This window comes from Octodon degus, unplaced genomic scaffold (genome assembly GCF_000260255.1).
Source record: "Octodon degus isolate 3935 unplaced genomic scaffold, OctDeg1.0 scaffold00009, whole genome shotgun sequence".
NCBI classification, from domain to species: Eukaryota; Metazoa; Chordata; class Mammalia; order Rodentia; family Octodontidae; genus Octodon; species Octodon degus.
In genome coordinates this window covers 31,548,596-31,565,016 of record NW_004524585.1, presented here as the reverse complement: position 1 = coordinate 31,565,016, position 16,421 = coordinate 31,548,596, and the positions used below count along the sequence as shown (strand labels likewise).

General features: G+C 39.6%; 1 protein-coding gene across 6 annotated transcripts in view; it reads right to left on the bottom strand.

Moving 5' to 3' along the window:
- Positions 1–16,421, bottom strand: part of Fam172a (family with sequence similarity 172 member A) — a 444,651-nt gene that overhangs the window by 111,594 nt on the left and 316,636 nt on the right. The gene's annotated exons all lie outside the window — the stretch shown is intronic.

The following is a 16,421-nucleotide window of genomic DNA, read 5'->3' as shown; positions in this document are numbered from 1 at the left end:
AGTCTGGTAGGAACCGATGGCTCTCGAGGCTTTAGAACAACCACCAGCAGGTCCTCGAGCCCCAGCCTGCAGGGGGCGGAGATGACGTTGCTCGCGGGAGAAACTGAGGCCCCTGGCCTGTGTGGAGGCGGGAGATCTTAGGACACCCACTCACGGGCACCTCGGCGTTAAGAAGGGGTCTCCTTTGCTCCCCTTGTCTGCCAAAGTGCAAAGCCCCAGCTGGGATCCCTTGGTCACCTCCCCCATCCTATCCCTAAGAAACTCAGGTGTCTAATCCTTTCCTCCCATGATCTGTGAGCTTCCGGGCAGGCTCCACCAAGGGCAGGCTCCACCAATGCGCGGGAAATAGCTACAGGCCAAGTACTATGGGCTTCCCCCTCCAGTCATCAACTATCGGTGCTTCCTTTGCATAGTTTGTTGCTGTGCCCATAGAGACCTACATACCAGGGCTTGACTTTCTAGTCACCATCAGTTTACCGCTTCAGATTCTACCCCCACCCCTACCCTCACACCCATCACCACCCCCATCCCCACCCCCACCCCCGCGGTATTCTACTCTCTCTCTGGGGGAGCTTTCCTTAATCGGTTCCATGTTTCTCCTACCAGGCCCATAAGCACTTCGCTTCTTATCCAGCATTAGCTACCTGGTCCAGAGTTTCCTCATCCAACATAGCTGCCCCCGCCCTCCAGGATGCTCCTGGCAACACCCACTCATCAACATCAGACTCCGGTGTCCACAGACTCCCTGTGTCACTGGAGACCCAAGGATCCTAATTTGCCAACCCCAGTCCTGCTCCTAGCTCAGAGATTCAGTCTGAGACCATGAGAAAGGTAGGAAGAAAGGGGTAAGGAAAGATCTAGCCTAAAGTTCAAACTTCCAAGAAAGAAGGGGACAGTGACTTCGGTTGGACAATCTCAACCTCTTAATCCTTCACTCTGTAACCCAGCACCATCTGCAACCTCATCTACTGAAATCGGTTTTCCAGAGTCACTGATAACTTTCTGTCAAATCTGTTCATGTCTTAAAGTTAACTAGTTTTGCTCCTTCTTTTAAAATTTATGTGAAATGCTAGTAATAGCTATATTTGTATTTCAGCCATGACTTCTCTTCTGGCTCTCAATGCCTGAAATACAATTCATTTTCTGTGTTTATAAACCTGCCTTCCCTCTAGGGACCTCTTAGGTGGTCACTAGTATTATCCCCCACTCAGCCACCCAAACTTAAACTCAGGTACTTCCCAGTTCACTTCCTGAGCTCTCCTATAATCCATAAGGAACCACGTCTTACATGTATACTGGATCTCCTAAACCACTTGGTATCTAACATCTCCACCCTAGCTAGCCTCTCATCTGGCTAATCCAATATAACCCACATAATTTTTTATTTAAATTACCACAGTAATCTTATACCTGGCTTTCTGTGCATCTTTCATTTGCATACTGCTGCTAGAGAGGATTTTCCAAGAACCACAAGAAACCTAGCCAAACACAACCAAATCTTAGGCAAGTGCAGGGACCAGGTTTGATTCCTGTCAACACATGCCATGCTGGCCCTGCCCCTGGGAGTGCTAAACCAGCCACCAAGTCTAGGCATTGTGGCTCATGCCTATAATTCCAGAGCTGGGGAGGCTGAAAGAGGAGGATCACTATGAGTCTGAGCTTTGTAGTGAAACCCTGTACCAAATACATAAAAAAAGGAAAGAAACAAAATCCCTCTGACAGTCTATTCTCTTTCATACACCCATCTCTATCTCACATATATTTATTTACTGGTTTATTGTGTTTCTCTACACAAGAGGCCAGGGGCTTTGTCTAGTTCGCTGCTGTGATGCTAGTGCCTGTGACAGTACCTAGGACACAGAATGTGCTCGGCAAACATGTGCTGAATGAAGCCTGTTGTACTTCCTACTGCCTTTAAGAGTCAACTTGCTATGTCACCTTATGTGAGTTAGTTATAAGCATCCTATGCAGGCAAGTTTGCTACTTCCTTTATATGCTCCTCCTGTACTTCAAGTAAGTTTTGTAGTAATAAGATTACTAGTAATTGGGCTGGCAAGATGGCTCAGTGGTCTAAAGCACCTACTTGGAACAAGCTTGGCAAAGCACAGGGACCGCGGTTCAATCCCCCAGCACCACATGCCAGCCAGCCCCACCCCCTGGTGGGCTGAGCTGGCCAAACACACACACACACACACACACACACACACACACACTCTAAATAAATAAATAAATGTTTAAAAAAAAAAGATTACTAGTAATGAATATCAGTAATCATTTGTTTTATATCTCTGTCTCTCCAAATATAGTGGGAGAAATGCATGAAGGGGGTATAAAGCCTGAAACATAACATAATAGAACCTTGGATGATACAGTGCTCAACAACTGTTTTTTGAATAAATCAGTGACTCCTCTTTACAATTTTTTCTTTAAATTTTTAAATATTTATTTATTTATTTGGTATAGGGTCTTGCTATGCAGGCTGGACTCATAGTGATCCTCCTATCTCAGGCTTCCCAGCACTGGGATCACAGGTGTGGGCCACCGTGCCTGGTCTCAGTGGCTGCCATGGCACGCCTAGGTTTCCGGGGCTAGCATGGTATGCAGTACTAGGGGTCAAACCCCGGTTCTTGTGCTTGCCAGACAGGTGCTTAGACTGCAGAGCTATCTCCCCAGCACTATCTTTACAATTCTTAGAGGAAAGCTCATTTAATTTTGGTTTAACAATGAGGAACTTGACCTCACTAAGCACCACTTGTGTCTCTTCTGTTAGGCCCTTCTGGGTGAGAGAAGCAACCTAAGACTAAATCAAAGTTAAAAGAAAAAAGAAAATAAAAAAAGTGAGCTGTTTGTGTCACTGCAAGCTCATGTCAAGGATCAAATAGTAGAAACATCCTACTTGTATAAGAACCACCACAGAAAAGGTTCATCAAATGTTTAAAGCCCAGTCAAATACAATTCTTTTTAGTGAAGGGGGAAAAAATGAGTTCAAATGAGTCTGAGCTAAGCTTTATCATACTAATTAGTTAAAAAATAGTAGCTGAAAGCAGTGACTAAATGAAAAAGTAAGGCTACATTAACTTGATTTGAGGTGCTCTCAATTAAGCCTTTTTTTGTACCTGGTCAGCTCTCATGAGCATCTCCTGGTTCACATGTCTGGACTGGCATAAAGAAATCCATATTCTTACAGGAAGTCTTGATATCTCCTTACAAATGTATTTAATGTGCCTTTGGAAATGGACTAACCAGGAAAAAAAAGCAGAAGCACATGTGCTTGGAATAGAAACTGACATCAAGGGGAAGAAGCTAATGGGAATGCTCAAGACAACCAGCGCTCCTTGGTAGGGACCCCAGGAAGGCTAGTCTACCACCTTCAGCAAATACAGAGACCTCTTAGTAAGTGACTAGATCACAACATAAGAATAAGGCCAGTCTTACCATAGGGAATTCGAAAATAAGAATAAGAAGTGCCTCACCCCAGGTCATATGTATTTAGGATCTAAGTGTGGGCCAACATAAATGGTCAGGAAGGCAGAACAGCTGGATTCAGTTGACAAGAGTTTCCTATTATGAAGGTCTCTGGAATTAAGAGATTTTTCTGAAATAGTTGTCTTAAGTAGAATTATACAAAGTACAAGGATTTGGATCATTAGGCTCTCCTTAAATATCCCTTATTCTCAGGAGGCAAAAGCAACTGCCATGATCCACTTATGGTAAGAAGCAGGAAAGGGTGGAGGCAGAGTTAGTAACAACATCCTTGCAGGGTTTAGTTCATTTCTTTGGAAAGTCTTTCCTGTTCACTCTGGAGCAGATTGTCCTACCCCTGTACTTACTCCATTTTCCATTTAGACATTTGCTTCCTTAAGCAGCTGGTGGTTCATGTTTTACCCTTTTAGCTAGGAGATATAGAACCCCTAAGAGGATATTTTTAGATAAAATTTACTTTGTACTTGTGTACCAAGTAAGGCCCTATTGTATGGGCTAACCACAGTGCTCCTTGGATTCATGAAAATATGTGGAGATGAGGGTGATCTGCCTTTCATTTGGCATTATCCTGTTGGTTAGATACTACTGTGTGCCCTGGAAGGTGAGCACTGTTTCACTTCTCCAAATGCATCATTCCTAAAGCTGGTCATGATCCTGATGGAAAAAGGGTTTTATTCAAGAGTGTATGGGAAGTCCCACTTTTCTAGCAGTCTCAAAACATATACAAAAATAACAACAGCAAAACACATTTATTTGCAATTAAGTCAAGAGGGCTTAGCAGTAGACCCAAGAATGCCATCCAGGCCAGAGAGAAAAAAGCAAAGCAGACCAGATAGTGCTGGTTTTATTGCGTTCCTTATTCTGCATGTGTCTTAGTAAGCGAGCACTGACCAGGCACATGGCATGGTACAAAGGCACAGGCCCTCAGAGGGGCAGGAACCAGGAGAACTTCTGGCAGCTGAGGATTCTGAGGAACAATCCATCCTGCCTCATGCTGAGTGTTAACACCACACATTAGAACAAGTTAATTCACTGAAAACAACCTCAAACTACACTAAAATAATCAAACTCTTGGTGTTAATCTTTAACTACTAAACTTTATGAGGCAAAAGGAGATATTAAAGATAAGTTATACAGTTAAGAAGAACTAATGAAGTAGGACTATAAAAACATTAAGGTCATTATAACTCAGAGAAAGAGCTAATCAAATCAATGTAGCTACAAAATAGGAATGACTCACTGCTGCAAGAGGTGATTATCAAAATAGGTAACAAGAATTGTGCTCTGTACTAGGGGATGGCAGAGCTGACCAGGAGGGAAGGGGCAGCTGCTGTGAGGAACAACACAAGATCATTTTCTGAATTTGAAGAGGCTTGAGCTATCGCTCAGGGATACAGTGCCTGCTTAACATGCCTGAAGCCCTGGATTCAACCCCAGGACTGCAAATGAACATAAGAAGTAAAAACTAAAAAAAAAAAAAAAATCCCTAAAAACTTTGGTTTAAGATTATGAAGGAATTTTTTTAGTTACTTCTTTTGGTTGTCATTCTTTTCATTATCTTAAAAACTTTGTGGTGACATAATCTCTGCTTAGATGTAAGTGCTCACTGACAGAATGCCCCAACCACACAGTTAGACACCACAAAGAGATGTAGATTATCCAGGAGAATTGAAAAAAAAAAAAAAAAAAAAAAAGCCTGGCATTTTATCTTGTGTGAGATACTCAAGAGCTATGGAATTCCTGTGCTATAAAATAACACCACAGATAGAAGCCTGTAGCCTTTGCTGGAGGCTTTACAGCATTTTAACTATCTCTCTACGGCAGGAGGAGCAGCTCAGCTGAGTGGGGCTGAGTTAAAAGGCACTGTGGTGATGAGTCAGGTGTATTCATAGCCAGTCAGAGACAGATAAAAGTTGAAAGGTTCTTGTTATGCCAAGCATGATTTAAACAAACTTTTTAGCTGAGTTTGCCCTTGTTCCAAAAGAAAAGCTCTGCCGATGTTCTGGCATTGATTACTCCTGTCAGGGTGCCATCACTGTCTTCTACATTGAAATCTTCACTCTGCCTCCACTTTAAAATGGGAGGTGTACTACTGGCTTAACGAAAAATTTTCCATAACGCTGCACGGCAAAATGTTCCTAAGAGAATGACAGCTTATGACCGATGAAACCAGTAAATCAGGATGGAGTGTGGGCTCCGACGGAGGATAGAGTTTCTGTTTACAGCAGATAACTGTTGTAGGAGCTGGGATTTTTTTTTTTTTTTTTTAAAGAGATTCCAATTAACTGACTTCGATGCTTTTATCATCCCTGGTTCGGGGCCTCTGTGAATTTCCTTGTAATCTCTTTAAAAAACTATGAGCCAAAGCCAGCTGACATAAGCCAACTAAAGTTGCTTTTTTTTTTTTTTTTTTGGCTAAAACAAACTTATTTTAAGTAACATTAAATGCATAATGACAAAGGAAATTCAAAAGGCAATATGGGACTAAAAACTAGAAGTGGAAATTCATCTATTTACATGGAAACTGTTTTAGCCTTTTCAACTTGAAATCGCTTTAGTCCATCAAATTCAAATGTCTTGCTAAATCACCTCGCTTTGATTTCAAGTCTTAAAGGGAACTGGCCAGCCTACTCCCTTCCTTTCGATCTTGATGCAAGCCCAAATCAAACTGTCTGGAGCCCAGTGCCCCATCTCCTGGCAGCCTGCTCCTCATTCTATCTGTGTGCAGAAAACATCAGGCAGGTAAGGGTTTCACTTTCTGAAAGAATCAGAATGCTAGGAAACAATCATATCAACCCAAAGTGGATGGAAAACTAAAAGCTCCATCTCTTTTATCACTAATATAAAATTTGTTTTTTTGAATACTCAACTCTGTATCCACCTGACTCAAGAAGTGCCAAAGATGCATAATGAAAATACACAATTGTGGCAAGTAGTAACTGGTCAACTTCCAGTTAGAATTTTATATTTTGATTCTATAAAATTTTCTGTAATACTGTAGATTCCATAAAAAATTAGTCTTTTATGACTGAGAGAAACATAGATAAAATGTAAGGTGGCAAACCAATGAATTTAAACATGTCCTTTATGGCCATGTTCTAGGATAGGTGTCATTTTGAACAGAAGACAATGTATTAAAGAATTGATGGGCTTTCAGTGTTGAAGGGAAGTTGGGAAGAATAGGTTATTAATAGGAAGAGAATAAAAGAGAAGGAGTTTAGTATGGAATTTAAGTAGGAGACAGGAGAATGAAGAAATAGGTCACAATACTGAAAAATAGTAAACTAAAGTTTAAGTACTGTACTTTCATAGAGGAAGCATCAACAGACTAGAAGAGTTACCTCAGACAGCACAACGCTAAACTAGAACAGAGATAGCCTAGAGAATATGAAGAGAGAAGCAGGAGAAAAGCTAAAAAATATTGAAAAGCAGTGCACAATATTCATAAGACTCTAATGTCTGATTTACTGGTCAAAATAAAACAAATGACAGATTTTGTAAGAAGTGATATAATTGGCTATTGATTATGTGTGTGTGTGTGTGTGTGTGTGTGTGTGTGTCTGTGAGTTATTTACACAGAGAATGTGTAAGAGAATGTGGAAAATAGTAAGCCTAGTGGCAAAGTATGTACTTAATGCTGTTACTCACAGTTATTATTATTATAGTAACTAAAATTTCAACTTTTCTAGGGGGACTGGTGTTATTTAATTATAGTAACTAAAACTTGTGCATATCAGAACTGTATACAGTGTTGACTACCTGTAATGATCAAGTCCTTACTATACATATGCCAAGTACTATTTTAAAAATACTGTATGAATTATTTCACTTAACCTTCCACGCACATAATGGAATAGCACCAGTATTGTCTCATTTTACAGATAAAGTGAAAGCAGTTATTTATTGGGCCACATTACAGAATTCTTTGTATATATGGGAGGATAGAAATTTCCCACAATTATGATCTCAAGTTAATAAATGTTAATCTACTACTATGAAGAAGTCTGAGATGACACCGTATTCACCTGGAATGTCTACCTACAGTAAAAGTCACATTCTTACAGTAGTATGAATGGTGAACACATTGAGAAGATGCACCAACTTCTAGGTACACTGGAGTGCTCTTTAATAAATGGCAGTGTCAAATTCTGAAAGATTTCATATGACTTAACATCTCCTTTCAACAACCCTACCATCCATTCCAATAATCACCATCTGACCAGAAAACAATCAGTTTTTCTTTTTTTAACGTATTTGGTACAGGGTCTCAGGCAGCTTAGACTCACAGTGATTCTCCTATTTCAGCCCCCCTGCACTGGGATTATAGGCATGAGCCATCAGGCCTATAATCTGTGGCCTGCTCAGTGTACTTGGGGGTGGGGCTGGGTGGCATTTGGAGTCGGGGATTAAACCCTTCTCCCCGCACTTCCTAAGCAGGCGCTTAGTCCATTGAGATATCTTGCCGGCCCCAGAAATCAATCTTTTTTTCTTTTTTCACTTTAAATAAAATATTTTATTTATTTATTTTTTTGTCATAGTTTTATTGATAAACAAATAGCAATGAGACAGTTTCAAATCAAATCGGTAGGACAGTTTCAATAATTAACACACTGCATACATTCTTCTTAGTGGTTAATTGCTGTACAAGATGCGGACTTGATATCCTATTTACAAACACCATTAGAACAAATCATTCTATTCATTAACAGAATGTAACTATATATCTATCCCAACCCCTTTGAATACACAGATACAAAATAGACATTCATCTGTATCCCCTTTTTTTGTTAAGTTCCATTATTTGACTAGTTTACCTTGGTCTTAACCATCCAGCAGAAAAGTATAAAAATGAAGTATAAGAAGTAAAGCCATGCTGTTATGCTGAGCTGTAGAGGATTCAGGTCAACAATTTCTGACATTGCCAGTTAAGCAGAAGACCCAATACTATTATGGGATACTGGACTCTTTTAGAATATTTTGCTGAGTTTACACACCTATAATATTCAAACAATCTTTTTAATAAACATAAGACTTCTTTCTTAGAATCTGTGACCTTCTTGAGGTATAGGAGTCATATCATATCATTTTGAAAGCCTTAGAATCTAGTTCCTAAAACATATAAAGTGCTCAATGAGTACTTTAAGAATTGAAGGAAAAATATCTATAGTTGATTTATTACCTCAAACCAAGAAAAACTCAAGTTTTGGATAAGATATAGAATCAGGCTCTCATTTCATGGGGAACAATTAAGATAATAATTAAATCATCAACGGGGCCAGGGAGATGGCTCAGTGGAATATGTGCCTCCCTGGCAAGGGCAAGGGCCTGAGTTCAATCCCCAGTTCTGCAAAAAAATAAATAAATAAATAAATAAATAAATTAAAAAAAATAAATCATCAAAATTAAATTTAGATTTCCTAAATTTTAAAATTTGTTTCTCATGCTGATTTTACATTCTTGGGGATTGTTTCTGAAAAAGGCAAAACAAAATAATTCTGAGGCATCATTTCTTCATAAGAGAAGAACTGCAAAACCCTAACAACAGTGATTATGGAAGACTACACTTGTCACTCTAAAATTCAAACTGACTATCTCTAATTTCATATCTAGCAGTTCTCTGCATATCAGCTATATTTAATCACTTGCATTTGTGGCCTTAAATTAACAGTGTCTTATTTTAAATTTAATCACGCTCCTTCTGGAAACTAAGCAGGAAAGGTCTGGCTACTGTGCCACATGAATTAAAATGGAAAGAAGACTTGAAACTTCTTTGAAGTTAATTTATCAAATGTGAATTCAAGTAAAAATCTGAAAACTTTCATATTTCTTTTTTAAACTACTGAAACATTAGCTAATAACAGAATCTTTCAGCCAATACTGATTTTAAATTATTAGAAAATGTTAAAGCTTTGTTTAAAAGTCTCAGCTTTAGAAATCAACACAACAGAAAGCTTGACATAATGTATATGTTTCTTACTGAAATTTTCACCAAGGAATTTCTGTAGTATTTTGGAAATTAAGAAATGATGTAAGGGGCCGGGGAGATAGCTCAGTAGAGTAAGTGCTTGCCTGGCAAGCGCAAGGGCCTGAGTTCAATCCCTGGTTCTGAAAAAAAAAAAAGAAAGAAAAAGAAATGATGTAATACAACTGAATTCTGTTAAAGATTGTGCCATGTGGTTATAGAAAACATATAAACTAGCTGGTACATGATGTCTGCATATATTGGTATAACATATTGAGTAGTCAGAGATATGTATACTTGAAAGAGATATTAATAGGCATTATAGACAGAAATACTAGTACAAAGTCTCAAAGAATATTTAGACATCAAATATCAATTAAATCAATTTTCACACCTACAAACTTGTCACCAATCAAGCTAATTATCTCTGAGAATTTATTTCTAAGTGGAACTATTTTCCTTTAGAAAAGAACCACATTTTAAGAAATATGAGGAGTCAGCTGCTGAGATGACGAAAGGGAAGAAGGCCAAGGGCAAGAAGGTGGCCCTGGCCCCTGCTGTGGAGAAACAGGAGGCCAAGAAGGTGGTAAATCTCCTGTTTGAGAAGCCAAAGAATTTTGGCATTGGACAGGACATCTAGCCCAAGGGAGACCTCACCTGCTTTGTCAAATGCCCTGCTACATCCAGCTGCAGCGACACAGGGCTGTCCTGTACAAGTGGCTGAAGGTGCCCCCCGCAATTAACCAGTTCACCCAGGCCCTGGACCGCCAAACAGCTAGCCAGCTGCTTAAGTTCGCCCACAAGTACAGACCAGAGGCCAAGCAAGAGAAGAGGCATAGGCTGTTGGCCAGGGCAAAGACGAAAGCTGCTGGCAAAGGGGATGTCCCCATTAAGAGGCCACCGGTCCTCAGCATTGTCAACACTGTCACCACTCTGGTAGAGAACAAGAAGGCTCAGTTCATGGTGATTGCACATGATATGGACACCATCGAGCTGGACGTGTTCCTACCTGTGCCGTGTTGCAAGATGGGGGTCCCTTACTGCATCATCAAGGTGAAGGCCAGCTAGGGCATCTGGTCCACAGGAAGACCTGTACCACTGTTGCCTTCATGCAAGTCAACTTGGAAGAAAAAGGTGCGCTGGCTAAGCTGGTGGAGGCCATCAATACCAACTACAATGACAGATACGATGAGATCCACCATCACTGGAGAGACAACGTTCTGGGGCCAAAATCTGTGGCTTGTATTGCCAAGCTGGAGAAAGTAAAGGCTAAAGAGCTTGCCGCTACACTGGGCTAAGTGTACTCTTGAGTTTTCTGTACATAAAAATAATAGTCCTTAATCTAGTGTAAAGAAAAGGATGATGAAACACAAACTTTAAAAATTATACTCTAGGGCTGGTGAGATGGCTCAGTGGTCTAAAGCACCTACTTAGAACAAGCTTAGCAAAGCACAGGGACCGTGGTTCAATCCCCCAGCACCACATGCCCGCCAGCCCCGCCCCCTGGTGGGCTGAGCTGGCCACACACACACACACACACACATACACACACACACACACAAATAAATAAAATTAAAATAAAAATTATACTGTATTTGTGACTTCTAACACACTGATCAACTGAGAACATCTTGGGATTTGATAAATGGAAAATATTTATATTATGTATAGTGTCTAATGTTCACTTTGAATTTTCATTTTAGTAACAAAGGATATTTATGTTACATGTTCCACATCACTTCTAGAAAGCAACACTCTCTCTGAAGAGGTTGTTCTAGGGCATTTCGCCAGCAGACAGATTTATTACTGTGACTTACTGTCAGTCTGTCCATGACGAGACAGAGCAGTTAGGCAGGGTGTCTGCTGGAGTAGACGGGGTGTGTGGATGAGAGAGACAGACCTGGAAGCCTGTGGGAGGCACACAGCACATACCAGGCAAGCACACAGCCCAATAGGGAAGAGGAAGACCTGAGGCTTGGGCAGGATGCAATTCTGTGTAGAGCAGTACCAAGGGGCTCCAGGCAGGAGAGGTCGAAGCCAGGGCTGGCTTGTCTGATGATGACAGACACAGCACTAAAGTCACAAGACACTGCTCTGGGGACAGTAAAAGCAGTAGCTTTTCTGTATTAACTCCTAACTCATTTTCAAGTACGAATACAAATTCATATTATTCAGTTATTTATCCAAAAGCATTCCAAAAATAATTAGCTTTTATCTTTAAGGAGGAGAGAGCTCAGTAAATGAAAGAGTTGCCACCTTTACTGCCAAATTCCTCGAAAGATTTTTCACAAATTGGTTCAGAAAGCTGTAAAAAACATGGTGGCTATTTTTAATTTTTTTAAAGTGAGATTTCTGAGTGAACTACTTGTATTCACTTTGATTACTGTGAAATGAAGAGTCAGAAATCACAGAACGTTAGACCTGATTATAACCAGATCACATGTAAGTGATCTACACAGATTTTTGTTTTTGGACAGGCTATCTTAAGTGACTCTCTAAACAATTACTGCACCAGAGTTCCTGATTAAGTATTTATAATGAATGATTCACTGAAAACACAGAACTCCTGGTGGTCAACTTTTAGAATACTCATCCCTTACATTAACTAATAATTATAAGGTAGCACGGAATAATACTAGGAAAACTAACTGGTAAATAAAAGCTACAAGGCCAATTTTATAGCAATGAACAAAAACTGCCTGAAAAGTGCTATTTAGTTAATGAAAACATCACTTAACAGATTAGACTGTATTTTTTGAGTGGAAAGAGGAACACTACAATTCTTGAGCTGTACATGTAGTCAAAAGTGCTACAATATCATATATGCTAATTTGCTTTGAATTTTAAGATCTGTTTACAAGGCAAAGTATAGATTTTCAATTACCTAATTAATTTGAGCTGTGTCTAAAAACATATTACACAACTCAACTTGTCTACACATTCTGAATGACACCATATTCTACAGGCAATTACTGTTGATTTTTCGTTACTATCTTTAGAAGGAAGTGATTATTCACTAACAAAGACAAGATATAATTCCATCGTGTCATCTCAAGAGGTATTTTCATCAATTAAGTGAAGTGAATACTTAGCAAATATTCAGTAAGTTCAGTCAGTGTGAATAGTCAATCTAGACTATTTAAGCAAAGAAAAATTGGGGTTACACTGGGAGTTAGTTTACAATTGAAATTCACCTAGTAACTGCTAACATTTCACTTCACATTCTGATGAGAAAATATAGGCTTCACAGGTACACATTATCAACTGCTCTTTTCTACACTCAAAATGGGAGCGAGCGGCTCATCAAACCATACTTTTTTCAAGTTTATCTCTTAACTGGTAACACGGGTTTGTCTTCTTTTTTTTTTCTAATATTATACTGTTATCTTTCTAATTTTGAGGTGCCAAGAATTATATTAAGTGTTGTAGGTAGGTTGGAATAAGAAAGAGAAGCCTACACCATGGTAGGGCCAAGGAATAAGGGGACTGATACAGGTTCTGGGAAGATATCTACCATGAGGCATCTGGAAGCTGTCTGGACAATGTAGTTAGTTCTAGTGAATATAGGTTCTGGTCTTTACAAGTTGGTAGCAAATGGTGCTACAAGTTAGAGTTTTTCATTCTGTGTGCCTGTTACAGTATGGTGACACGTGTGTCAAGTTCTGCATCCTTTTAGTCACACTGGTGGTGTTTAGGGTAGCAAGACTGTCCTCTCACCTCTGATCTATAAATGACTTTAACCCAGAGTGCTGCACAAATGTTCCACTTTCCTATATGTGCTACGTCAAGAATCTTAGGCAAATGCAGTAATCCTCTGGTAACTGCATCTTATGGTGCTATCAATCTTAGAGCACTGGTAAAGTGGGTCAAGGAGAAATCATGTTTTTAAGGATCCAGAAGAAGGGGTTGCTGGAAGAAAGTAAGGATGCTGGTTTCAGAGCTAGACTGATACTTAAAGTCTAGAGAAAGGACTTCTAAATAGGCAAAGAATGTCTTTATTAATGGAAGATGGAGTAAATCAGAACTGCAAGGAATGTTGTATGAATGCCATTTTCTTACTGAGACCTCTCTAGCCACCTAGCTAGTTATTGCTTCTCCTTCCCAACTTACTCAGATCTTCTCCTAACACTCTCTAACATAATATACTTTTCTTATTTATTTTGTTCCTTGTCTGTCTATCCTAGTAGAAGGAAACTTCTGTGTGGAACCTTAATCTGTTGCAATTCACTGTGGTGTCCCTGGTGTGTGGGGTGATGTCTGGTACTGGTACACTCTCTAAAGGGCTGCATAAGGCTAGCATAAGCACACCTGGAGAGGCAGGAAGAACCTGGACGGGGGGCAGCAGCACCTACCCAGATGTCACCACAGGCAGAACCAGCTAGCAAAGAGCAACCTGTCAGTACGCACCAGTACAGGAAGCCGTGTCCGGCCAGAAGGCATCGATGCTCTGTCACTCTGTCTCTTCACAAGCATTAATATTTTCCTTTCTTCTTGGGGATCACCTCCTCATACATGGTCAACAATCATGTAAGATCTTTTGGAGAAGAGGCCCATAACACAAGACCATTTCTAATTTCATCTTTCCTGCTACCCCACTGTCTCTTTCAGCTTTTGTGTCTACGCACTTACCATTCAACTATTCCTTTCCCCTATAGTTCCTTCACAATATTCTCTATCTTTCTGAAACTCTCATTTCTGGTTAGTACTTTGGGACCTTTGCCAGTGCCACAGAGAACATAGGAAAACATGAATAAATAAGTTATATGTTGTTTATAAATAGAATTAGAGACAAGAAAATGGAAGAGAGGATATTTCCACAAATGTCTTTTGACTTCTTGAAGATGAACATATTAATATTATCTTGTTTAAAACCCTTAAATTCTAAAGTATCTACATTTTTACAGCACCCTCCTTTTGGTGAACTCAAAGTGTATCTGCAGAAACTACAGAAGTTGTCTACATAGTATTTCTATAAAAGAAGTGAGGCAGATAATTGCTTTTCCCAACGTATAACAAACAAGCAGAATATGTCTTATAAAGTAAACATAGACCCTATTAACAATTCTCTGAAAAATGGGTTCTTTAACTAGGCAATTTTACTAATAGAAAACATGACAAATAAAAGGGGGAACTAGTGACTTGTCACACATTGAAGACCTTAAATATTCACCACTCACTATATTTAAAATAGAGTTCAACTTCATGTTAAGTATAAGGTCCAACACTACCAACTGTGAAGCACACACTTGTTTACTATTACAGATGTTTTCAGCAAGAAAAAAAAAATACAATGGAATTAAAATAATTATTGGTGATATATTATGTAAAATTTTATTATATTTGAATCTGTCATCAGGAATATATCTATTTTTTCTTGGAAAGGAAAATGGATTTAATTACAGTGGAAGCAAAATTATTAAATGAGTACATATTTTCACAGGCAACCTCACTGCTATCATTTGCAAGTTTCAGTCAAAAGACAAAAGCATTTTATTACTCAAGAAAAAAAGCCATTATGATTTATGAAGTCTTGAAAAAAAAAAAGAAACTGAAGGTACAATCCAAGTAGTCACTCTTCTGTGATCAGTATACACGTTGAAATCTCCAAATAACATCAACATTTAAAATTACAGATAACAAGATCATTGCTTAGAGAAATTTGGATGTTCCAACTAAAAGTCTTTTGGCCATGTCCACTGATTTCTTGCCATCCCCTCAATCAAATAGGCCACACAACAATTCTACCACATCTTGTGCACAGCTGATTTCCCTCCCAACTCTCTTACCTCTGGTAGTGTGCTTCTCATTGTCCCAGTGACTTGCGCCAGCCTTGGGCGGCCTCCTTCCTTTCCTCAGCCCGCGCCCGCTTGGCTCAGCAGCCAGCCCCCTCCCGGGTGTACTCGCATATCTCCTCTGCACTCTCATCGCCACCACACAATACATGCCATGAAGCCCATAGATCTGCTTTTCATCATAACTTTCTGAGTCTCCTGTTTCTGGCTTTTACTCTTTTTTTTCTGGATTTACCAAATATCCTTCGCTCAACACCATGTAAGGATGCTTTAAGGGACATCTTTGACTACAGTCTTAAAAATTCCACTTTCATGAGTAGATGTGGATTGTGGTGTGGGTGCTAGCCTTAGGCTCTTCTCATTTGATGCAACCTAACGTTTATAGCAATTTCAAAAAGAAGACCTTACCCTCTAATAGCAGGGTCAGATTTGTAGAGGGAAAAAGATACTGAGAATGAGCAGCTCTTTGTTCTTGTACTCTCAGCCTCCAGAACAGTATATGGAACATAGTAAATGCTCAGTAAATAACTGAAGATCAAATGGATATGTCATGGGGAATGCATATAAAACCACGTTCCAATTTAGGTCAAATATGTTAGAACCCCCACAGAAAATAGAAAGTTCCAGAGAAGCAAATTCTGTCCTAAGAAAACACCTGGTCAGGGAAGAGCTAAACTGTTAATATAATTCAGTATAAGATCAAGTGAAAATGATAAAGTAGAATATTCCTGTTTTTTCTTCTGATAAACTACCCAGGAAAATCTAGTGTGACAGTACTGGAGCAAGGATAGAAAAAATTTTCTTCCATGAGCTTTTAGTGACTATTTGGAAAGAGTCCCACTGAAACCCTAATCTAATAAACAAGTCTCACAGGGCTTCCCTCTGAAAAGCAAGGTTAAGGTTGTATCTTCTTGGGTTAGAATGACCACCAAAGTGGAAGTTGAACCCTGTTGTGTTAATTACCTCCTTCTGTGGAATGAACCACCCCCAAACCTGGCAACTAATTCAATACACATTTATCATCGCAGTGTTTGAGGCCCAGAAATGAGGACGTGGCTTAGCTGGGTGACCGTGGCTCAGTGTCTCTTGTCAGGCTGCAATGGCGATGCTGGCTGGGGCTGCAGTCATGTCAAGTTCAGCTGGGGAGCCTCCTTCGCCAAGGTCATTCATGTGGCTGTTGGTGG